At 35.2% G+C, this 27,731-nt stretch overlaps 1 protein-coding gene across 16 annotated transcripts in view; it reads left to right on the top strand.

Moving 5' to 3' along the window:
* Nucleotides 1–27,731, top strand: part of pHCl-1 (pH-sensitive chloride channel 1) — a 655,929-nt gene that overhangs the window by 572,969 nt on the left and 55,229 nt on the right. The window lies entirely within an intron of this gene.

Genomic DNA, 27,731 nt, shown 5'->3' with positions numbered 1-27,731 from the left:
GGCTTCCATCCCCGGTCGAGGCATAACATTTCAGTAAGTGGTTCGGTTGGGATTTCACTAGAAACTGTAGGTCTGTGTGCATATTCTGCACCTTAATACAAATCCAATCAACTAATCATTGCAATACGATGCGAAAATCAGCATGCTTGGGCAATTGTATTGCTCGCAGTCTTAGTCCTACATCTTAATTAATTATCATTTGTGAGGTTAGAAAGTAATTTCTGCAGTACCGTCATAATGGTATCCGTGCAGGAGAATCAATCTTTGATCCAATTCGTATCAGTATTTATGCATAATATATTTTGAAATAAAATTATAATCTTCAGCAGTTATTTTCACTAATCAAAATGCTCGATGCAAGGGTTGCAACTCTATTATTTGCTTTTATGTCAATATATTTGTCTCCTGATGGAGGTGAATTTATAATGAAAATATGTTTATTCCTTGAGAGTGGCACCTCCTATGTTGACGGTATTTCTCGTATCCTCCCCATTTTTAGCCCTAAGTTCTGTATTGATTTGTTGTTTTAAGTCCACTTTATGCACTGTAAGGCTAATCGGGACTGGGCCTACAGTTTAAAGTGGAATCCGAACCACTATGTGCCTCCACCGGGAATCGAACCCGGGACTCCTTGATTCATCGGGGAGGACATGTCTAAGTTCTGAATTTCAGTCCTTGAACAAGAAAACGTAAGGTATTTCATCATGACAACAGAGTAAATAATATCATTAACACATTTTATATTCAAGGGTGGTGGTGTTTATTCCATGCTTACTTTACTGTATTAAGTTAGTGCCACTTTTATGAAGCACGAAAAGCTACAATCTTTTGCCGCTCCCTGTTGTTGTGATTTGGACAATTTAGAGTTATGGCACACTATGAGGTAGAAAGGAACTAAACATAAAGACCTTTCAGCACCTCCTTGCAATGGTTGAAAATTAAAAACTGCCTTTTACGAACTTTACAAGCTTTGTGTTATTGAAATGTGCATACCCCTCATCAACGGATGTTTGCAGCAAATCAGGTGTTATCTTCGTAATCGAATTGGTAACGAGAGGTTTAGTGCTCTATCTATTGTCTCTTTGAGAAAGAGCTTGCAAAATCTTGGGATTTAAACAAGGTTGTAACTGCTCATGAAAATATACGTAGCCTATCTTATCGTATTTCTTGATGTGGTTCATTTTCTCATTTTAGCAAAAAGAAAAAAAAGTACTCAAACTCTTTACATAGAAATAGTGTTATGTTTATATACGTTTATCCGTAGCTTTTATGACGTATTTTGTACTGTTTATATGAATAGTAATTAGTGGAGTAAAAGGTCTAACTATGGGCCCCCCTTTTTATCTTGTCATTTTCGGAGGAAAAAATTAATATATCAAGCACCTGCCTTTAAAATGCATATCTATGAAATATATACTTAAATGTAATAGCATGCTAAAGTATAGAAGGCCTCCATTTTTCTAAAAAAAATCAATTTCCAAAAAATGGTAAAATGATGTATTTCAAAATTGTGGTCTAAATATGGGCTACTAGTGGCAATATCACAAAAAGCAATTAAAATTTAAAAAAACAATCATTTATCGCTAAAACATTATGAAATTCATATTTATGAATAATCTGTTGTTTTGAAAATCACGCGGAATGAGAAAAATCGAAATTAAGATAAACATCCAAATATTTGTTGAAAATGTGATCTCAACATTAGACGTCATGTCATAGCCCATATTTAGACCATTACGCTATTTTTCTTCTTCAATTTATTTTCGCTCTCTGTGGTACATATTTCACAAACAAATCATGGCATTATAAAAGCCCACATTTGTTTTATGTACCGCTAGTATCATAACCTATACAAATCAGATGAGAATTCAGAAAACGCAGAGTTAAAACATGCCTGCAAAAAGTTTTCGCAGGTCGCAATTCTATAACAGCGTTCAATTCCGAAACTAACCACCACTTTCTCTTGCGAATTGGCGCCGCGACCTTTGTCCTTGACAGATAACCAGTTCCAATAGCCTCTGCCAGGCTGCAGCACCCAGGAGCGCTGATAACTCCAAAACCCATATTTAAACCTTCGCCCATATTTAGACCTTCTCCTGTGTCTGTGATGATATTCCACTAAAAAAATATTTTGGAAGACACGACAATAGAATTATTGCATTTTACTTGACATGAAAGATCCGTGATTAAAAGTGCTTTTGTGTGTGATGCAACAAAATGCAGTGATTTATCTTTGGATCTAATTGAAAAATATCTCACGGGTAAAAATGTACCGTAGGAAAGTGTTAATAAATACCTTTTAGCTGGTATATGTTAGCCCCAGAGAATTTGACTCCGAAATCTTTAGCCCCCCCCCAATTATTTCAGGCTGGCGCCGTCACTGAGCGTGATGCTGATCGAATCACTTGCGCAGATGGACGACATTCTGAATGTACAGTCACCGGCAATGAAATGGGACACCTACATCCTGAAATGCTCACTTTCCCGCAAGGCGTTATGTGTGTTGCCTAACTTTACGGGGATAATATCAACTTCTACCACCACCGTAGAGTTAGGCAACACACATAATGCCTTTCAAGGAAGCGAGTATTTCAGGATGTAGGTGTCCCATTTTTAATGCCGCTTACTGTACCTCCACTTCCCCCACTTGAATGTAGAAATTGATTGAAATTTCATGTTATCTATAACTAGGTTTTGTTTATTATCTGACACTTGGTTTCGTCATTTTAGTTGTATCTGTGCTAACTTCCAAACCTATCTCCTTTCCTGCTTTCAAATGTATTTCAGTATTATTCTTAAGGGGGTATTAAATGCAATTTTGCAGTAACTTTTCGACAACAGATGGCAGCACCATCAAGACAAACGTTCGTTATTGTATGATTTTCCCAGAAGTTGCATGTCAGCATCTCCACTTCTGCATCAGCCGCTATGAGCTGAATAGGCGGAATCGAGGCTTCCATTCCATGAAACTGTTTCGCACGATTCTGGGGCAAGGTGTTTTTTCTCTCCTTCGCTCGTTTCCTGCGATACATTTCTCCTGCTCTTTTCTTCGGAAACGAAAACCCTCTCGTTATCAGAAGCCCGCGTTATCGCTGTTATATTTCGCCCTCCTTCCCCCTCCCCTTTCTTGTGTCTCGGTCTCATTCGTAACATTGCAGCAGAATCGATGTTACATCCACCCGCATTGCACGCACCAGACTGTCTGTTGCAATGAACTTCAGTTCTGCAGTGTTGCCAAATAATACTGTCATTTTCTTTCCTTTTCGTGTTATTTAAAATCCCGACGAAGGTAGATATCAAATGGGATGAAACACAAATGCGGTAGTTTATCCAGCGGGCTGAAAGCGTGTTTTTAGAGGAGTTCAAATAAAAAATGTAAATTATCATAACAATTATAGGCATGCTCAGGAAATGATATACGGAGTGGATTTGATAGGGACATAACTGCCTTTTTAAATCGTCTTCTACCTCTTGCGTTAATCGCCTAGTGGCCGGAGTGGTTAGCTCAGCACGGCACGACACTATAAGAGTCCCACGTTCTAATTCCGGCCTGGGTATAGATGCTCCTTGTGAGTGCTCCTTCATCAGTGTCATAATATCATCACTCATCCTCATCGCCGCGATTAGTCAAAAGTGGTATAACTTGACAAGTTTAAAAACAAGACGCTGCAAATAGCTGTTGCGCAGCTCGCACCACATTTCCGCACTCCATTCTCTACAGCGACGTTGGTTCGCAGTGTTGCAACCTGGAGGGAGCGGAATGGTCTGAGGATTTTCAACGAAATTTGTATTCCCTTTTTCCTGGTCTGTTTTCTACCTGTCGGAGTACAGAACTTCAACTCATCTTTCGCCAACGACTCCTTTTCCTTCCTTTAAAACTTGAACTCCCCGATGGCGCAGTTGTAGCGTCGTCGCCTTGTAATCAAGGGATCCCGGTGGAGGCACATAGTAGTTCGGATCCCACTTTAAATTGTAGGTCCAGTTCCGATTAGCCTTACTGTGCATAAAGTGGACTTAAAACAACAAATCAATCTAATCCAATTCTTTTAAAACTTGAGAAACCATCCATTTACGAGTAGATACTCTCGTGGCGGCGCATGTGGACTCTACAACATTATACTTAAGTTTGTGTAACTCCTTCTGATTTCGCAAATATGTTGCAACATTGTAAACAATTTCTCTGGCCTGTCCTCTAAGGGGCTTTCCAGAGCAGATTGTGGATTTCGTTGGACCCGGCATGATTTGATTTTTGCATTTCAAAAATATGCAGCCAAGAGTAACGAGCAAGAACATTTCAATGCTTTAAAAAAGAACACAGGCAAGCATGTTATCAGATTGCCTTCTCCTAGCGATTGCCCACTCGGCTTTGAAAAAAAAAAACAGGCCACTGCTCGATGTCACATTCAGAAAATGAAGTCATTCGCCCTCTAGTTTCTATTCTTATAAACGTTAACGCGCATGCGTAATACTACAGTTTACAATCCGCGCACCGCACGCATTTTCAGAGACCGGATTAAATCAAATGAACCACTGATAAACTGATATGAGCCGGCACTGTCAATCTACACAGTGAAAATCGTTTGTCATATTTGTTTTAGCTTGCTTTTGCTGAGTTGGCACCACTCGTAGTCTCAAGGCCAGACCAGTACGTAGAAGAGTGCTGGGGAGGATGACGTAATAGGAAGTGCTCCGCAGCGATCTGCGTATATCGGGACTTAACTTGTCAGGCTCTAGAAAAGCGACGCTAAATAACAAAAATAAAAAAAAAACTATGCACAGATAGGCTTATCGGGACTGAACCTACAGTTTAAAGTGGGATTCGAACCACTATGTGCCTCCATCGGGCATTAAACCCAGGACCCCTTGATTACAAGTCGACGACGTTACCACTACGCCATCGGGAAGGTCCGAAGATTAGAGAAGATCAACAAGTTGCGTCCTGATATGGGATATGGTGTTTATGGGATATCTGAAATTGAATGCTTAAATGGAGTGGGGAGGGAGGGGGAGAAAATAGAGGAGAGAGAGAGAAAAGAGGAATAAAGGAAACTCAAAGGAAAGTATAGAAGAAACAAAAGAAAGCAGCTCTTCATTTGGTGGTGCATGATCAGCACATCGAGTCCCATCGCCGCTGTTTTCTATCTTTTGAGACTGAAGTCGAGTATTGTTGCTCTCAAATAACCCACATTCCCTCATGATTGTGAGACTCCCACTGGGGAACAAACCCAGGACCACTAGCACCAGAGATGAAAGTGATAACCATTAGGCTATGTGGGAGCTCCTAGGAGCGACAGGAAATCGAGAATCTAAAAAAATAAAGAAGGAGAATGGATACAAATAGAAGAAAGAGCAGTCTGCAAGTATGAGAATATTGATATACTTCCCCAACCACACCCTCTTCTCTTCATCTTTTCATTATTCTCCCCAGTTTACCTCGCGAGGAACATTTCATAGCAATGAAATGAAATCTGTAGAAAGTCACAAATAAAACAAATGTTCCACTGTGTTGTCGACGAATCATCTCAAACTTTCCCTAGTTCAATGTTGAACTCATCTCGGAAATTAGATGCATAACTTAAAATTTCAATTATCCAAAAAATTATTGTAATAATAAATTACAATTACGTACTCATTATCAATAATAGTAATAATTAATTTTTGTTATTACATAGATCTCAGCCAGCGACGGCGCCAGGATTAATCATATAGGGGTGCTGAGGGGGTGCGGAATGAAATTTAGGCAGTGTGATTTTGAAACTAAAGAAAAAAATGAAGCATGTATGAATGTTTTAGACACCAAATCAAATACTAATCAACTTTTAGTAGGCATCTATGATAATATGCTAACGAAACTAAAGAATACTAGCGACTTGCTTACTTTTAATACCACAACGACATGTTTGGAAATTTGAAAGGAACGACATGTTTGGAAATTTGAACGGAACAGTTGCCACGGTGGCTCAGTCGGTAACGCGTCTGACTACCATGCTAAAGGTCCCGGGTTCCATCCCCGGCCGGTTAAAATCCGGGAACTTTTCTAACGTTGGAAGCGGCCCTGGCGCCCACCCAGCGTCGAATATCATGGGTACCTGGGGGAAACCCTGGGGGGGGGGGGGGGTAAAGGCGGTCAGGGGCATGATGCTGATCACATCACCCCCACTCACGACCGGATCAAGACAGTGTGGGGCGTTACTCCCACACCCCCTATACGCCTGCTATGCACAGGAGAGCACTTTACCTTTTTTACAGAGCATTTCGGAATGATATTTGAAACTCTTTAGAAACTAAATATTTAAATGATGCTTTATTTAACTCTTGCTTCATGTTTTTCCGCCGAAACAATGGCATTCATACAAGTAAAAACTGTGATCAAACGTCCTCTCTCCATCGATGTTAGAGCATTTACTTGTTTCTTTCCTTTTGCACTAATCACCTGGCTGTGCTTGTGCTGAACCACAGTCAGTCCACTTTCATCTACATTGAAAACTCTTTGTGGTGCAGCTTTGATCATCTCCATTTCAGGTTCCAAGATATCAAAGAATTTTCCCACATTTCCCTCATTGAAACCCCGTACACGAGCACTGGAGATAGCTTGTGGAGTTCTGAAGGATAATGACGGGTGCCTCTTCATAAACTTGCAAAGCCATTTCTTCCCCGCGGCTTTCTTCTGTAGATTGAATGGATGCTGAAGTTGGTTTTTGAAAGCGAACTGAAAGCCCATCTCCTTCACATCATGTCTTCTTAATCCAAAGTATATTTTATCCATTTCTATGCCATATGACTCCAATGCATCTTCAATTTCTGGTGGAGGAACTGGTTTTCTGCCTAAGGTGAATGATAATAGTTGTTCAGGTAGTCTCAGGTCCTTTACATATCGTTCGAGTGTTCCCTTTGGTACAGCATATTGCTTGGACGCCTTCAGGTAACCCATTTCCTTGTTCCTAACAGCATGCACTGCCATTATCATATTCTCCCTGGACCATGCTTTTCTTCGACGCGGTGCCATCTGCAACAATAGAAATAATTGTTAATAACATAAAAATACTTTTGCCTAAATCAGAACATTCACTTAATCTCGATGTGTTGAGACATTATAAACAGAGCATCGTAGATTAACCTAAGCTACCCTAATATGAGACATATCTCGTATTGGGAACCACTCACTGTCTCATATTTGGAGCATTGGTACACGAATAAACAACCACCATGTTTTTATTTAAATTTGCCATCGCGAATCTTCAAAAACTGACAGCAGACTGCTTGGTTCATTACCATTAACGGTACATCAATGATTTTATGTCTCCCAATTAACTTACCTTTGAAACCCACAATGTTTTCCACCTCTGCAAAATATTCTGCCTTGACAAAATGCTTCCAACACGTCCCACATCTACACTGTTCAACGACCACAGCACATTTTCTCAGAGACTAACAGATTTGCCAGGTGCTACGTATGTATCTGATACATCATCGATTGCCTGTGGCTCCACATATGCGAGATCGGCCTCTATCTCATATTAGGGACCATCCTCATATTAGGCGTCTTTACTTTAAAATAAGGGGACCGGGAGTTATTGATGACATTCTGGAGAAGAGATTTTCGGCATTTACGAAAAAAATGTAAACAATCCGAAATGGAAGGTCTGTTCCTGATTTGCAAGAGTTGTTTCAGGCAGGAGTTGTGAAGGATGGTAAGCAGTATATTAGGCATTTTGAGAAGAAAAAAATATCTCTACAGAGTGGTTGACTGAGTAGAAAAACAGTCAAACTTTATTGTTGGCCTTATTCGTTGGTTTCCTCTGTGAAAGGTGTTGTGAAATAGTAGAGGATACTGAGATTTATCAAATTTATTACATGAAATTTGAAACGACGGAAAATGATTGAGCCATTTCCTTCCCGTTCAATGTTCATCGCACTGCATGAAGGAAATAATAGAAGTTGAATTGTTGGCCTCTACGTAGCTACTATCAGAATATATTTGCGAATATAAAATATCATACATATATTTTACCTCGTTACATTTGAATATTGATACAAGGATGAGAAATTTCCCATTATAAAATTGTAGAAGGAAGTTATTTTCTGAATAACATGATGACACGGGAGGGAGGTTCTGGCCCCCATAATCCATTTCGGTTGGCCCATGTTGCGTACCCTAGTCTAAATGTCACCGCACGCCACTGGTATAAGGCTATATTCGATGAACCACCATGGGCGAGTATTACAGTCAGTGTGAAATTCATCTTATGCACATAATATTTCTGTACAGCTTCTTCATTTTAGCAATCTATGACATAATTTACCAAGATTTTGTTCAACAGACAATACATTGTAATTACGATGTGCGTGTGTGCAAATATTTGTATTGTGTGCATATATATATGTACAGGCTAAAATAATTCCTTCCATAAAATTGATTATCTTGAAATAAATCCTCCTAAACAAGTGGCATTTTGGGTGCTGCGAAAAACTGGATAATTTTGCATGGTTTAGAAGGTTTTGCATTTCTGTTGTTTTTCTCTCGCGGAGATATGTTATAGTGAAGAAATGAGTAATTTGTTTTCTACTGTTTTTGTTAGGTTAGGCCTGTTGTGCTCTTAAAAGTTTTATGAGTGACTTTAAAGCTTAGCATGTGGTGCCTCATATACACACAACTTTTCTCAACATGCAATTTTCTTTTATTAAATTTGATGATTCACCATGTGAGAAGGACGGAAAGCACCCTGAAATTCTGGTATGGGGCTCAGAAAATCTGATGTATATTAAACAACTTAATAACATACTGATTTTCTTCAATAAAAATAATGTTGAATCCTCTAGCGAATACAATTTGTGCGAATGACATGATTACAGGATGAACAGATTACGAAAAATTATTACTTTTCTACATCTATGCTTTCATTCCCTGTTTCTTCCGAGTAACATCGACTGGCTGATGTGACATTAACCAGGGTTGCTAAATTTGAAGACTCTGGCCTCCCTCAGAATAAAGATGGCCGTGATCAATGATTCAAAACAGGTACTTCTGTCTTCACTCTGCCATGGGTACCAGCAATAATAATTGTCAATTAATTGTGGGAATAGTATTGAACCGTGCTGAAATAATTTTATTCTGTTTCTAATATACACTATGCAGTAGTGTTCAGTTGCAGTATGTCGGATGAAAACGAATAAACAAATTTCTTTTATACAATCTTGAGTGCTGCAGCAATATGTAAGATGTAGTCTCATTCATCTTGGTCTCAATGTCACCTTGGGGTAACATCTCCTTTGTTGAGGGTACAGCAAGTCTCCCCCTTCCCCAAGTTGGGTGCCAATGAACCTAGAAAAACCACACACAAAGTTCGGGACCTGATCGACATTTTCCAGCCTTGCCACAGGTTCTTATATTTGTCGTACATGGATACATGCCTAGAATGTGACCCTCAAAGGGTATGATCACTTTATTTTTTTTTTTTTAAATTTGAGGTCAAATTGGCGGAAATAATAGACAAACATGTTATTAGCAGAACATAATTATTTCCTTAATGCTTGGCTCATGCCACATGCTAACATCTCAATACAAAAAAAGATACATTAGCACTTCATAAGTTTTATTACCCCGTATATCACCAAGCTCACTTGGTTTCTTCAAGGATAAATTATGAAACGGGAGCACTTACTTACTGGTGACTACAGCAGTAAAAGTATAAAAGTAGGTATCATAGGAAGACTAAAATGCTTGTAGCACTACATGTAAAACTAAAAGGTATCATTTACACATAAATTGTTTTAACCATGGCCTTTTATACGTAGTACTCAACAATTTCAACCTTCATATGGATACCAACTTTTATACTTTTAACTCCGCAGTCTAGTATGTAAGTGTTCATAGTTATAATTTGTGTGGTTTGGACACATGGCAATTATTTTAATTCATTTACAATGTCCCTGTACAAGCTAGGTGAACTTGGCGAAATATACAATAAAGAATTTTACAACTTGCCAAGATGGTACTTTTGTTACATAATTCTTTCTCCTATTCATATCACTTCTGATAGTATATGTGTATAGTATTTTGTCTCGTAAAGCATCTTTCAAAATCCAAAATAACACACTGTTTTGTGAAGTTAAGTATAATTTTGGGGTAATGACATGTTGAAATTACATAGAAATGCCTGTTATTTCAAAAAGCACTGGGATATTAGTTAAAATAATAATAATAATAAATGGCAAAAGAGTAGCTGACCAACACGAAAAGCTACTTACTTTGTAAAGTGCCTCATATGTCCGCTGGTTTGCAATTTTCAGAGAGAAAATACATGTTGCATAAAGATGTACATAGTAGAAATTTTGTAAGTGGGGCAAATGTACAAAGTTTTTGCTGTTTGTATGTGTGTCCAAAATATCACAAAGAAGAAATATATGGTCATATTCAAAATACATGTGTCTGTGTTACTCTTTTGCAATTCATTTGTTGCAAATTATAATCAATTCCTTCAAATCTGCAGTTCACATCAATTTATAATTTCATCATTATTACAGTTCTTGATGTATCAATTTTCACTAGTTTGATGAGATATTTTGTTTTATGTATAATTATTTCTTGGATTCCTACACAATGATAACTATATAGTTAGTTTTTATTGTTTATTTTGTAATGTGTACAGCTTATTTGCAGTTGGTTGCCAATTGCAAACGATTTCTCTGTATGTTATTTAGTAGTGAGATCTCTTAATTTATGTGAAATATGCAAATATGTTTCAAGGTGAGACCAGCAAATTATATCAGAATGCATAATATTGCATTTTCTTCATGAATTCAACTAATTTGCAGCAAAGAATATTCAACATAACAAGTAACAATATTGAATGGAAGAAATAAATTATTTAACAGAAGTTAAACATAATATATTGAATTCTCTAATTCACTTTGGTAAAAATGTAGTGACATCAGAATTTTTATAAGAAATAATAAAGTGAATAAAGTTTTGTTTATAAAATCATAATGTGTCTTCAAAATCATATGCAAAACTTATAATTCTTTATCATGTACAGACACAACAATTATACAACCACAAAATAATTATACATTAGTTCAGTATTTATTTCTCAATTTCTTTCTTATCCCCGTATATGAAATCAGAATTAAAGAATAGAGATCAGAGATTGAGTCATAAATTCATCATGTAAATAGAGTAATTTTGTCAAATTTTAAAAATCCTTTCCTTTCGACATTAAAGTTATAAAATATTCTCAGATTTCTTTAACCTAATTCAGGTGATTTAATATTTTATTTTTTAAAATGACTTGTCTTCATGGTATCTATGGTACTTGGTGAAATCTAGAAATTCATATAGTGAATTGAGTTGCAATAAGTGTATAATATTGTAATTTCTTACTTTTTCCTATGTTATACATTTGCAATGAATGATGGCTTGATTTTTTCATTGCTATTAACAGCATTACTATTACTATAAAATTCTTAACATATGAGTCAGCAGATATTTTGAGATATATGCTTGTGAAAATTGCTCGGCAAACCATATATTTTTTGGGATTTGCTATTTAATTTGGTACCTTACAAATTAGTTCTAGCATATTTGTTATGAATGTTTTCCTCATTTAAGAAATGATAATGTAGATTTTGAAATGTGAACTTAGTTTATCAGTAGATTTTTGGAGAAACTTTTAAGTTATATCTTTGTTGTTCTTAATGGATTAAAGGAGGTGGTTGTGAAATACCATTTTGATTTATAGAAATAACTAAGCATATATTCAGGAATAACTTTTCTTTCTATGTTAAATAGAAATTTCATAATGCTCATAACACTATAGATAGTGTTTATAGTGTTATATTGGTTGCAACAATCCCAGTGGCTTTCAATGGAATTATTACAATCCAGTACAAATTCTTTGAATATATGTTGTGACTGTAACTTTTGAAGGAGTGAATATTAAATAAAAAGGTAGGACTTATGGAATACGGTTGTGGATATGGAGTACCTCTGTAACTGGAGTTATATAAAGCATTCTCATGTAGAAAAACAAGCATATTGACCCTTTTCACTACCTGCATAATCTTTCTGGTCCCATACCTTACATAGCATACACCCCTCGAATGTCTTAAAATGTTGACATCACAATATGCACACTAGAAAAAAAAATTGGTACCTATGTAATTCAAATCCTGCAGCAAATACTAGCAATCGGGTTCCATGTTCTTAGACCTCAACAGACTGTAAGCAATGGATGATATTCAGCAAACAACTTCCCCCACAATTCATTGCACTGTATTTCGAGCAAACAGATCAGATCCTGCATTGAAAACATGCCGGGTAAGCATTGTGCGTATGATCTTTGCCTGAGCGATTCAAGGTGTGGTTGTTGCGGTCATGTGAGGAATATGTACTTTCTACATTTTCTGAAGTCTTACAGAAAACGTAAAAAGTGCATAGAGTGGTGAAATGCAAATTTTATCTTATCTTACTCTTTCCTTAACACATGTTAATTTGTTTGCCCAATTTCTTCCCAGAGTACACTCATAAGTAACCAAGTGGTTGGGCCAACCGTATTGAAAATGGTTGGCCAAATGTAAGAACATGTCATTGGGCAACCTTAATTTTGGCCTTGGTTCCAACGTTGGCCCAAGGCTTGTTTTTTTACCTTGGACCAACATACTGAAAACTAAAGTATAGATAGGTTTGTATTCTGATATTATATATATATATTATGAGGCCAAATATAAACTATAGTAACTATTGTTTGTGTAAAATAAAGGAAATACACAGCACTTTCTCATTCATATTGTATCATTGTTTTCAAGGCACCATATCTTCAAGTGGTAGCACAAAAACCTTTTTGAGTTTACTTAGTTTTCAACCTTTCATGGAATTTAGTCTGCACATAACATTGTTTAACCACCTTCACAATAATACCTGTAAGAATGTTCTTGTTCTGCTACAGCTAAACAGACAAAGGACTGGTGAGTGACTATAAGTTAAGAATAGCTTCTACTTTCATTAACAAAATATTATATGTCCAGTATGTGCAGTGACTGAAATATTTGAAAAAGAAAAAAAAAACACTTACATGTCACTTATTTTACACCCTCGAAATTACAGCATACTCTTGAAAGTTGTCTTAATACGAGAAAGTTGTTTTTAAAACTGATTTTGACTCACTTTTCCATGGTTGGGCAAACGTTGGCGGCAACAACCTTTTCCAACATAAAACAAACTTCAATTTGCCAACCAACGTAAACCCAACCTTTCCCACGTAAAAACTGCAGTTGGTCCAATGGTTGTGGTTACTCGGGACTGCATGATGACATCAAGTTGAATATCATCCATTAGTTTTGACAGCTGTAGCCAGAATGCAGTACAAACTAGAGAAGATATCGCTCTGTTCCATAAACGTCCACCTTAGTTATGCAACATAACCACATCCTTTCCTCTAATTTAACCATTGAGTAGCGTAGTTAGATATATGATTGAAAAACCATTTGCCACAAATTGCATGAAAACATTGCAAGAATTATGGCTCCACAGCATTCACTGGATTCTACCGCCACAGCTGTGGGTTCGTTCTAACTTGGCGGGTTTGGTTAAACGGAGTGATTACATTCTGTTCCAGCCGAATCGATACCTCAAGATCGGAGTGATATCAAACATTGTTTGATGTGCAACACATATACAGACAGAGGTAAAAACAAAATAGTTGAGATTTAGTCCTCTTCAGGGAACTTATTTTCTTGCCATTGTAATTATACACTCACAGATAATGACGTCTCAGAGAGAAGTGGCACTACTTAGCTCCACTTGCCGTACATACAAGCAATCGCACTGAAGTAATGTCATGTTTTGATTCACTTGTTATGCATTTTCTTTTCAAACAAATCCATATTTGTTCTAGTAAAAATGCATAATGAGTAGCTTATTAGAAGCTTCAATTTCATTGGCTAGCATGTGCATGGTGCTCTACAATGTAGTTCTGCTGGCATTTGATTCTATGTAGTACAGGAATCACTTAACATTTTTTGTACGTAAATGTATGTAATAAACTAAATAAAGTATCACATTAAATGAAAGTATAAAACTCTGTATGTAGATTATGCAAAAGATCTAGAGCTGCTTGATATTGAATTTTAGCTACTAGGAATTAGTTCTTGCTTCATAAAATGATTTCAATCAGAATATTGGAGTCAAAAAGTACCAAAATATCTTAATATCCAATAACATATAGATGGTTGGTGTGTAAATATTTTGATATTTTCGGTACTGTAATAACAATAGTATGAAATATCATTTTGTATACTCAACTATCCAGCAGCCCTAGAATTATCTACAAATATTGGAAAATAAATGCTAAGCTTTTATTGCTAAACATCACTTTGGTAGCTTGTCACTGTTCTTGAAAGCAGCTTATTGTCATACTTTTGTATATTTTGAATTTATATTGATTAGGCATTAGTCTATTGGTAAATAAAATAGATGGAAGAGATTTTAAGTGTGTTTAAATACTACATTCTCAGATCATTTTCAAATTGGTAAATTTCATAATTGTGAACTGAATGAAAAACTGTTTGCTTATATTAATCATAAATTGAAGGAAAGGACATATAAAGCAGTAATATACCGGGTGTTCACAAATTAATATCGGAGTTTTAAACTTTTATATTTTGTATGCTATACACATTACAAATATGAACCATATATGAAATGAAAGAGTAACTCACCAAGTTTCAATTCTACGCTTGTGAAAAATTTGTTTCCTAACTCTGCAGATTGGCGGAGCCATTTGTAAAGATGGCGACTCCCGACCATAAGTCTTTTTGTGTGTTGGAACTCTCGAGGTCTAATTCAGTTCTTACAGTTCAACGGGGGTATCGGCCAAGATTTGGAAGTCTGACAACACCATTCGTGGGTTTTATAACCAGTTTAAGATGACAGGATGCTTGTGTAAAGGTAAAATTTTCAGATGGCCGCATGTATCAGATGAGAAGGTGGAAAGCATCAAAACGGCTTTCACTCTCAGTCCTAGAAATTCTGTGGGGCAGGCGAGTCAAGAACTAGCAATGCCAACAATGAGTGTGGAAAGTGTTAAGGAAAAGACTCCAAATGAGACCGTACCATCTGCAGCTGTTACAGGCCCTAAAGCCTGCAGATCATTTATCTCGTAGAAACTTCTGCACACAAATTCTTAATCAAGAAGATGACGATTTTCTTAGTTGTATGATTTTCAGCGATGAATCCACATTTCATCTAAGTGGAAAAATGAACACACATAATGTTCATATCTGGGGGTCGCAGAACCCACGGGAAACTCTGCAGCATGTACAGGATTCAACTGAAATTAATGTATTTTGTGCAGTATCTAAACAACAAGTTTATGGAAGAAACTGTTACTGGAATTTCATATCTACACATGCTTCAAAATTTGCTCTTTCCGCAACTGGAGGATAAACAACACATCATTTGGTAACATTCATAATGTAGTGCGGGAATGGTTAAATGAAGTTTTCCCCCATTGTTGGATCGGTCATCATGGTGCAGACGACTTGCATCTTCTCCAGTGGCCTCCAAGTTCCCCTGACCTCACCCCCTGTGACTTTTTTCTGTGGGGCTACATATCATGTTTATGTACAACCGCTACCTGCCCGCTTACCTTAGTTGAGACGCAGGATTGTTGCAGCAGTAGAGTCAATTACACCAGACTTGCTAAGTTTAGTGTGGCAAGAAATGGACTACTTGCTGGATGTATGCCGTATCACAAATGGTGCCCACATTGAACACTTGTAATGTAGATTATGAAAACTTGGTATGTTACTCTTTCATTTCATATATCATTCATATTTGTAATGTGTATAACATAGAAAATATACAAGTTTAAAACTCTGATATTCATTTGTGTACACCCTGTATATGTATTTTATTTGTTCTACATAAGATTATCTTCAATTCAAGCTTTGGAATTATCTTCAATAAAGATAAAAAATGTGAATTTTTCAACAATTTAGTCACTGTAGATGTGATTCTTCTTCAGTATATTGATTTTGATACAAGCATGAGTTACTGAATGTCATAAATTTCTGCCATTCTGTTAACTATAGGGTGCGGCAACAAAATCTTGCCAAAACAAGCCGTGTATTATAGCAAGTGTTTATTTGACAAAAATTTATCAAACAAGCTTTCACATGTCAGTGAAGGGATCTTTCATGAGTCCTGTTATTCAATGTAACCCCCTTTCGCTTCGATTCTCTGCCTGAAGTGCAAGCATGCCCTCTTTAAATGCTCTTGCTCCAAATCCGAGAATACTGCCACAATAGTGACCTGGAGAGATGCTATGTTGGGGTGCCTGGACTTGTTAGTAACTGTTTCAATAACACCCCACCCATAATAGCCCAGAGGGTTTAAAACTGGACCATTCGGAGACCATACAAGCAAGTTGCAGTGAGCAACTCTCGTGGTCTTCACAGCATCAGACAACATCTGTCAAATGTTGCTCACATAGCTCGCATATCTCAGGTTCTTTTCAGTGATCTGACGCATGCTGGTCTCACTCAGCTCGCCCATAGTAATCGCCAATTTCCTAAGTGACATCCCTGGGTTTTCCAAAATGAGCTCTTGGCCTCTTTGGACAACTGCCGGGGTCCTTGCAACCTTCCCCTTAGAATGAACTTCTCTCTCTTAGGGGCCGAACCCTCCTCAGACTTCTCTGAAGCCACATACTTGTGTGTGACGTTGTATACAGTCAATCTCCGGTATCTGAAGAACCTTATGTTTTCATTGGCCATAATTGCTGCTCTCCAGTTGTATTCCACACTCAGCCTCACTAACTTGGCCATTCTATCATTGTGCACATCTTACACTTCACACACACACATATCTGGTCTCTAGAAGCGTCAAGAACCAATTACTGCTGAAGTCAAATTTAAAGGAAACTTCGACTTGAATTTTGTCTGGATTCTGCTGATGCACAGTGTTATCAAGAGGAATTGGATGTCGAGGTGCCAATGTTGCTAATTTTAATGTAAATTGACCAATCTTGTAATTGCTGAAATTTAAAATGTATGCAAGGTTGGTTAAACAAAATCTGTAAAGTCGTGTTCTTCTCATGATCACTCTGATGCTTAACTATGAGTGAAAAATGTAACCTTGTGTGTTGTTACAATGCTGGGATGTTTACATTGAAATCCATCAAGGTAATATCAAGTAATATTCTCTTGAATGTTATGATTGAAAGTGCAGTGTTGAATAAAAGATATGACAAAAGTTGGTATAATTACTAACCTATCGAATTCCAGAACAATCTAAACTGACATAATAGAAACCTAAGCTTATTGGGGGAGGGAGGGTGAGAGAGGGTGGAAGCACTCAACTAAGCTTACGTGAAGCAGTGATGAATTTAGATGATGGTCCGGGTGAGAAATCCCCTCCAGAAATAGACCCCCCCAAAAAATTTCAATAACCTGGCAGAGCATTCAGACAATAGCTACTAAGAAATTTGACAACAATGTTCACTTTGCCTTTCCTTCCTTTACTTTAACGCAGAATGTATTTTTTCTGGCTTTTTCGTAACAATAAACACATTCAGTTTTCTTTGTAATTAAGCCGGACCCTGTGGCCAAGTGGTTAGCACATTCCGCTGCAACACCAAGGGTCCCGGGTTCGAATCCTGCTCGGGCTTGGTTGTTTGTGAATGTCCATTCATCAATTTCATCTTTTCATCACCCATCCCCATCTTCGCAAATTAGCCAAGAGGCACAAAACGCGAAGTAAAATAAATTCAATCAATCAATCTTTGTAATTAAAATTCAAAACAATGAATGAATTTAAATTATTGCCCGATTTGATAACTGCTAACCAGCTATATATAATACAATTCCATTTCATTGAAACTTGACAGATGTAGTGCAACCCCTACTGAAAATTCTGTCTACTGATTTCAGTAGATCAATGGGTGTTTTGAAACATCTACTGTTTTCAGTAGATCAACTGTAATGCTACTGTCTTCTACTGTTTTTTGAGTAGATGAACTGTACTGCTAATGTTTTCTACTGTTTTTGGTAGTCCAACTGTATCCTCTATCTTAAGTAGTTGAACTGTACTCTTAACGTTTGCAGTAATATAATTGTACAACTAACATATTTTATTGTGTTCAGTATATTGCTGTCTCAAAACAGTACTCTTGTCAGTAATGAACATTTTCTTATCTATACAACTTAAAATGCAATGGAAAAATTGCATAAACAACTAAAATAAATGAATGGTAAAGCATGTGAAACTTGATACTTAGGAATGCCTTCACGCAACAAAGAAATCAAATAAAGTGAACACGTTTTTAAGTATGTAGCTTCATTATGGTTAACATACTTGTAGAAAATTGAAAAACATACTCTTTTATACCTAAGTTGACATATTGTTATTCCTATATTCACATGAAAACAGCAAAAAATTAGTTTAAATGAAGACCTGACCCTCAATGCTTGAAAAATCAAAACAAGCAAACACTGTTGACTACATTGATCAAAAAATGGATCCTTTCTGCAATTGCTTTACACAGATATAATAATAACCATGAAAATTCCATGCTGAAAAAATCAACTGATACGATCATGTATTCAAACTGCTATCTCCTTTAAGGTTTGTTTAGTTATTTCTTAAGAAAGAATTATAGTAACCTATTCATTAAGATATATCTGACTTCAGTAGTATTTATTAGGAAAACAGTAGAAATTCAGTTCATGTGCTGTTTTTCCAATACACTTCAAAATCACTGAAAGTATAGTGTCAAGAATTAATTTGTCTATTCTTGGAGTCAATAAATGATTTTATAATATATGGTAGCAGTGTATTATGCATTATTATTTACATTGTTTTTTCAGTACAGTAGCCTTACTGCACAGTACAGTAGTCCTAATGTAGAGTACATCTACAATAGGATTTCAGTACATTTCACAGTACACAGTAGAAGACATTTGAAAACAGTAGAATTTGTCTACTGAAAACGGTAGAAATTTCCTGCAGCTATTTTAACGGTTAGTCAGTCAACAGTTTGCTGTGGAATGGTGGTGGCGTGCTTGTGCAGTCTTAACGAAAAGTACACTTAATTTAATTTAATTTAATATCAGAGGTATGGGGCAATTTTTAAAATAATATTTATATTTGTGTTATTATTTGAAGCCAGTGGCATTCCCCCCCCACCCACCCCCAGCCATGAAATTTGATAGTAACTGGATTCAACACTTCTCTGAAGTGGATGATTCTAAAAGTAGACTCCTGTTCAGATAGAGTTTGACATTTTTCAACTGTTAAACCAGTGGTTCACTTAGTATGCACTGCAGCACCCTGGGGTGCCATGGCTGGCTTACAGGGGCACCGTGAAAGCTTCACATATTTTCACTGAAAGAACACTTATACCAATTATGTGGTTATTTATTATTTTTTACAAATAAAATGTTTCTGAATTTGAAATATGTTTTTATTTTTAAACTTAAGGCAAGCAGCCTAACCACACTAAATGAGCATTGTAAGTGTTAGATAGATAGGCCTACATTCTGACTTGGGCTCAGCGGAAAAATCTTGAAACACTAAGGGCACAGTGAAACGAAAATGTTTGGGAACCTCTGTATTAAACCCTAAAAGTGTGCCACTTTATGTGAACAGGAGTGTACATAGTTAAAATTTTACTACAACATTGCTTTAGAAAATATTAATAATTTCACCCAGGTGATGTCTGTGTCCAAATGACACATCTAAATAAAAATTCTTTGAGATCTAGTTTTGTCCAAAGTCCATTTGATAAATTGCCAACACCGGTGCTGGAGTGATTAAGTAGTTAGTGTAGAGTGATGCAAAGCTAGGGGTCCTGTGTTCGTATCCTATTTAAAGCATATATTTTCATAATTCTCTATTCTAATGTAGGCAACTGCTCTATTTTGTGTAATTTCAAGGAAGTACTTAATTCATTGCAATGTTTTCTTTGTAGTGTTTCTCTGCAAATGAACTGCATTTCAACTCATTCCATTTTTAACCCTCAACTACAGTTGTGACATCCCACGGACCAGAATGTTCCTTTTGCTTGTTACCCCGCCAGTAGTTTTGACCTTGAGGCTGCCTCTCTTCCAGTACCTTCCTCAACTTCAGTGTGCTGTGAAAGCCTGAAGGAAAAGGTTGCATTATCTGCTTCTGTGGTGTTCTATTTATATACAGCGGTCCCGCGGACGTCACGACTGTGTTTGAGGGTTAAAATCACTGATGATTTATTACGATCAATAGACAAGAGAATTGCAGATTTTTTTATTTGTGGCATATACTGAATACAGGGACCCGTGGTTTTGAAGAATGAATGTTAAACAATAACTAAGGACTAAATTCACGTTGATCAGCTGTGTGTAAATACTCAGTTAAGAGATATTTTGGATTGGTGTATATGTTTTGCTTGAACTCACAATATAAACAAAATATTTTTTTGAGGGAAGTTAAAAAATAATGTTTCGCTCTCAAAACTACGTAATTGTGTTCAGTGAATAACAAAGCATAAGACATGATTAAATTCACATCATTTAAAATATGTCTTGATATATTTATATTCCTTTTTTTCATAGAGGTCCTGTGGACTGCATGACTGTGTTAGTGCCCAAAATGTTCACGACTGTGGTTAAGGGTTAATTGAGAAATTTTTAGTTTGCATGGCAGGGTGATTAGAGCGATTAATTTTTCAGGTTCAAAAGTTGCATAAAATAATTAGAAACAAAACAATAAAAATGCAATCTATTTTAAAATTAATATAATGTGAATGTTAATTATTTCATTCATTTTTTGTGTTCTTGAACCATTTTCTGAAGAATGTAGTTTTTATAAAATATATTAACGAAATATTTTATTTATGAGCTGTATGTAGGTCTTGCAGAGAAGTGTTCATGATATGCTTCAGAATGAACATTTATGTTATAAATGTAGAACATACATATGTTATGAAGACATTGTTTATTTGACATATGATGTTATTGTTGTTTATTATTATTATTATTATTATTGATTTTTAATTTGTTTGTACCATTTTTACTTGATATAATATGCTATATACAGCCATAAATTATGTGTGTGTGTGTGTGTGTGTGTGTGTGTGTGTGTGTGTGTCTGTCTTATGCAGAAAAATAATAAGAAATTATTTTTTTCTGGCAGGATGATTGTTTTTAGGCGGCATATTGAACCAAAATTATGTTATACATTCAAAACAATATTTTGATTGGTTGATTTGGTGTTTCAAGTCCACCTTATGCACAGTAAGGCTAATTGGGACTGGACCTACAGTTTAAAGTGGGATCCGAACCACTTGTGCCTCCACCGGGTATCGAACCCGGGACCCCTTGATTACAAGGCAACGACGCTACCACTGCGCCATCGGGGAGGCCCAAAACAATATTTTGATTTGAAATTATTACTCAAAATGTAATTGCATCATATTTTTGATTCTGTTCCTCAAATACTTTTGTGTGTGTATATATATATTTCTCCCATGCTTAATTATTCAAGTTTCTCATTATTAATAGCATTTTTATAGCAAGCTTAATGGATATAATAAGCAGTTTCCTTCTATGAACTCTGGTTGTCCGATCCATATCTATACTCCATGTTTGTAGTGTGGTTTACTTCTTGAGTATAATACTTACATTTCAATTTTTCACATGAAGAGTTCTTCATGTGAAACACTTGAGTTTAAACTGAGTATACTGTACTCTAAAATATATTTTAAAAAAGAAAACGAAAGACATGTGTCTTTGGTGGTTAACTAGCATAATTTAGTGGTACATTTCTGGTTTGCACCTACTACTCGGTTTCCTACCTTCAGTGATGCTTGTGGCACTTCTTGCAAATGATTATGTGAAGGATTGGGATGTGAGTACTACATTTAAGAAATGTGTAGTAGACACTAATAAATCAATCCAGTTTAACAACAATGGTAATGCAAACATTTGGCAAGTATTTCGATGAACTGTGCTGGAATTTTTTTTCACACTTTTTTTTTTTTTTTTTTTTTTTTTTGAGTAGTTAATTTTCTGTAGACTGCAATCAATCTTATAAATATTTTGTTTTACAGATTTTCTATCTAGATTTTTTCAATAGCATTTTAATGCTATTTTGTAATTTGAACTCTCATAGAAAGTATGTTTATTCTCTTTACAAAATCTTACAGTAGGAACACATTTCTGAAATATGCTTGTACTTGCAATTGTCTTGTTTTCTTAAAAACACAGTCGTTGTTATGGAAGACAAATTTTATGACTTGACCTTGGAAAAATATGCTGTAATTAATATTATAACATGAAGATTGTAAATATTGTGTTAGGTAATATCACATTTAATTAAAATTCTCTGTGTTACTGAAATAATTAATTATTTATTATGGAGAATCTTGTCACCTTAATCAAATTTTATGTTAATAATATTTTCTTTGTTTTTACAACAACATTTATTGTATGACAAAACATGTCATGCACAAAACATGATTGATACTAGAAGTATACCAACTATTATAACAATTCTTTTGAATATATTGTTTCTTAGGAGGATAGCAAATAGTCGCATCAAAGGAAAGAACATGGCACACGTAGGAAAGCAAAGTAGTCTTGCCCACATTAAAATCAGGGTAAAAACACTGAAACTAAAAAGTCAAAATAGCTCACAGAATATCAGGTATATGCAGTGGAATCCCAATTTTACATTCCCGTATTATATTCAGTACTCGTGGTTCCAATGGAGCGAAATGTTATAAAGTTTTCTCAAATTTTATGTTTTCCAGCTCTTCAAGTTTTATAATCTTGTTCCTCGGATAAATGTAAAAATTGAGGTTCTACTGTGTGTGTATGTATTTATATATATATATATATATCTTTCCCCTCACCCATACAAACATAGGGTAGGTTAAAATGAACAGCAAACAATTGTGGTAGTCACAAAATGAAAGAGTTTGAATAGATCGTAAAGTTGGCACCATGTTTACCAATTTCTCTCATTGCATCATCTTCATTACATGATTGTATGTTTTTGACAGCATGTGCCAGTTAATCCCTTATTCAGGGTGTCATTAAATTGGCACCTGCAAACTACAGAAACGTAGAGAGAACATAAAAACATATTTTCTCAGCAACATTTTTGTAACACCATCAAGCCTTGTTTCCATGATATGAAAAACTCAATATGCTGACCAAGGCAGAAAATTTATTTTATTTTAAAACATAAACTAAACTTAACGTTCCAACCTTTTAGCAAGGTCTTCTTCAGACTCTTGACTCTGCATATTGAATTTTTCTTTAACATTTTTGTAATTGGTGCCTCATTTCGGTACTAGGAACGTTGAAAGAAGCCTGTTTTTGCCACCTGTATGCTGACAACCCAACATAACATTTAATCGCATCTGTGACGTTTCTTCCTATTGGGAAACTACATGGGCCATGGTTGCAAGGAACACACACATCCACATGATGTGTTGCAGGAAACGAGTCCAGTAACCCAAAGGGAAATAAAGCAACAATATTAAAAACAATTGGAAAACAAATAATGTATGCAAAAGAAAGTGGGAAAAACTGAAGTCAGAGGGAAAGGAGCAAAACCTTGCTACAAGTGTGACCAAGGGTGCAACCCGAAATTTCTGTCAGAGGGGGAGGAGGAGGGAATGCCCCCAAGGACCAAAATATTCTTTCTGTGTTAGCAATTTTTCTTGTGCACCTAAAAAATTGTTATATGATATGATATGATGTGATTTATTTCATTCCTTTGACCATTGTACAGTGGTTGTTTTCCACACATGGTATGGAACATGTCAGCAACACTACAGTTAATAATTATTTTCAAATAGGTACAAGTATGAAGATATTATACATAACATTTAAAAACATTGATTACATTATGATTGACTCTCCTTGTTCGTGCTGTTAGTTGCAAGGTTTACATTAATTTACATACATATAATAGATAAAATCAATACATACATATACATGTCCTAGGAGTTCATTTAGGATGTGACAATTTGCAATTTATTGTCAGGTACTCTTTAACAGAATGAAAACAATGTCTAATAGGTATTTTTTTACATGCTTTTTATATGAGGTAGCTGATTGTATTATTTTTATGTCACTTGGAAGGTTATTGAAACAGTGAACAGCCATGTATTTAGGTCCTTTCTCAAATAATGTGGTGTTGTGTGATGGTATTGTGAGGTTGCTGCCATTCCTTGTATAATATTTATGTGAGGAGTTGTTACATTTGAAGGAATCTAAGTCAGTTTTTACATACATCAGCAGATGAAGTATATACAAGCATGGTGAGGGTAATATGCCTAAATTTTTAAAGTCTTCTGCAGGGTGTATTTCTCTTAGCTCCTGCTATTATTCTGACAATTTTCTTTTGCAGCACAAAAATTTTATTACTATTAGTGAAATTTCCCTAGAAGATTATACCGTATGTTAATTAAAGATTGAAACATGATGTAATATAGTATTTTCAATGTTTCTAAGTTTGAAATTGTTTTCAGTGTATTAATGGCAAATATAATTTTACCTAGTTTTGTGGAAAGGTGATCTATGTGTGGGTCCCATTTTAAGCTTTCATGAATCCATACTCCCAGGAATTTGACTGTTTTAACGTGATTTACTGTCATATTACCTAATGTAACATTTGGTTCATTTATCATTTTATTCCTTGTGTGATGGAAATTGACAGCCACAGTTTTGCTGCTGTTTAATACTAAATTATTGTCAGAAAACCATTTGCTGAGTTTGATTGTTACATGTTTGATATTAGAGTTAAGGGTTTGTTCCTTACCACCGGTGATGGCTACACTTGTATCATCTGCATAAAGAGTCGTTTTTGCTGAATTTAAATTTATTGGCAAATCATTAATATATATTAAGAAGAGTAATGGTCCAATAATAGAACCTTGTGGAACTCCACTTGATATTGTGCAGGGTTTTGAGACAAAGCTATTTGATTTCACAGATGTGATTAAATGCTATGTTGGGTTGCCAACATACAGGCAGCAAGACTGCCTTTTTTAGTGTTCCTAGTGCTGAAAGGATGCACCAACAACAAAAATGTTGCTAAAAATGTTTTTATATCTCCTCTTTACATTTCTGTGATCCATGTGCATCATTTTAATGACACCCTGTATATACATAATCAGTGCAGTCTTTAGGTGCATTTTTGAGAAAGGTGCAGGGAGTGTTTCCATTATTTTTTTTAAAGGAATTAGTGTGTACAGTGATGTTATTTTGCACAGCAATGTTAGAAAACAAAATTTGATATTTACTCTTTGTATTATATCAAACTTATATTTTATACACTTTTTTCAATATTAAAAACTAACAGAAATATAAAACACAATTTGTTTTGCTCCAGATATGTTTGTATCTTCACTTAATGTCAATAATTTACAATGTCCATTATTTACCAAAGAAGACTTGTGTAATATTTAGTATTATATATTAATTCTAAAGAAGCAGTAATCATAATAAATCCACATCAAATAGATTCTGAATTATCTCCTTCAGTGAGAGAGAAATTCTCTTCATAATCAACTGTAACTGTAGATGTATTTTTCAAATACTTTCAGTAGGATTTTTAACTACATTTCACTGTGAACACTAATATTTTTTCCACTGCAGTTGTCAAATTGATACGTTTTTGAAGATAAAAAATGGTTCATGTGCAAATCGCTAGTTATAACAACAATACAAATATGATGCTTCGTTATTAAATATTTTTCTCTGTATCAAGATTGGACAAGACATTTCCCCTTCTTACACAGGTATACTCCAAGTTCACAAATAAATCAATTGGCTTTTAATATCAAAAATATACGACAATATCATCTAGTGTGCTAATTTCTAACTATTAACTGTTCCTTCGAATTTTTGTGTATTGTAATATCTTAAAATTGACATTTCTGTTATTTAACACTTCAAACATTTCTATTTCAGATTTTAGCAAGTTGAAACAAAATTTTCCACAGGAGTTCAATCAGAAATAAATCAGAGTAAATTTTTTTGAAGCATGCATTCTCTTGAATAATTTTCTAGAGCATGCATACATAGAGCCAAAAAAAGATGAATTTATTAACATGGTGAAAACTGATATGAAGACATGTGATATTAGTTATAGAATAAACTTTGTATTGACAAGTAGGTCAAGAGAAATAACTAAATTACATTTAAAGCAAGTTTTAAATCAATTCTAAATATTTTTTGTTACCTTAAATTTTTAGTTTGCATAGATAATACTTTTTAAAAAATATAACCAATAATATATCCTAAATGATGAATAATCAACGTGCACACATCTACCACTTCTATAAATTAAAAGAGAATGAAGTTGTAAATAAGACAGACAACACTGAGTAGCCCGTAGATGAGGAAGATGTAGAATTAGATCTCACTTAAATTATTCACATTATTGCATCAATGATTTAACACAGTTGATAATGAATTAGATATACAAAGCTGTTGAACTAGTGAATTATTGCCGCTATAGAAGGAATCTACATCTAGTTTTATACACATTTAGACAGAGCTTCGTAGAGTAAAATATAGAAAAATTAGTATGAAGTATGTGATATAATAGATAGATATGCTTTGCTCTAATTATTAATTACAATTGTTATTTCCTACTTCATCAAATCAGATGATGATTGTGTATTAGCTTCTACAAATATTTGGCTTATGTAGTTTACTGTATTAACTTGTCTTTAATAATCAGTGCTATATTCATTTATCTTTTCATGTATCTAATACTTTCTTTTTAAGGACAGGAGGGCCTTCCGTTTAACCCCCATCTGGCTAAGCCACTGATTCTAACTACAAAATGACATACAAGCGTATAATGTGGTTGACTTTCAGTTTCGCTATCAAAGTTCCCATCTCCAAGTCCCAGGCTGTGCTTGGGTGAATTTGTTAGTGTCCCTTCATCAATTTCATCTATCACCACTCACACTCATCATCGCGATTAGCCAAAAGTGGCAAAAAAAACAATGCTAAATAACAAAGATACACACACACAGTCCTTTTTTTCTGGAAGGAAAAAGCTAGTCATTGTTTTGTTAATGACAGAAATATATTTCGTAGCTCTTATGATGAACTAAGCATAATTATTTTTTGTCACCATTGCAACTGATTTTGGAAAGGTACCCCAGCATTATCTAATCTATATATATGTAATCAAAATTGAATTAAGTGTAGAGCTGGTTTATTTGTGTACTATGTAACTAATTTCATACCATGTAAGTTTAGCTCATACTGAGAATCTTAGTGATAAAAATATAAGTTTCTTTATTGAAACTGACAACCATACATTGAGAAAGTTGTAATTTTGCTTGGTATTATCTTTTCATTAAATAAAAACACACAGGGGAACAAAATTACAGCATTACTATATGGTCAATTTGTGTCTGATTGATGTGAAAACTTTTGCCTGTTTTTTTCTCTGCCTTGACAATGACCACAAAATATTGGTCACATAGTTTGTCACCTTTTCATGCTGTATTGAATTGTCTTTTCATGTAATTTTCATAGCAAAGAAAAGTAAGTTTAGTCGGGCATCTGCACTTGTGTGAGAGTCATAAAGATGAAAGTCCAGTGAGAAATGCTTTTCTATAGCCATGCCTCGAACTCGGGACCATGTATATTACAAACAATGTGATTATTATAATTTCAGTTATCAATTTCTCATAGTGTTTAAGCAAAAAGATCCAAAATTC

Source organism: Lepisma saccharinum, chromosome 1, assembly GCF_977018435.1.
Source record: "Lepisma saccharinum chromosome 1, izLepSacc3.1, whole genome shotgun sequence".
In the NCBI taxonomy this organism is placed as follows: Eukaryota; Metazoa; Arthropoda; class Insecta; order Zygentoma; family Lepismatidae; genus Lepisma; species Lepisma saccharinum.
This window is presented reverse-complemented; position numbering and strand designations above follow the sequence as displayed.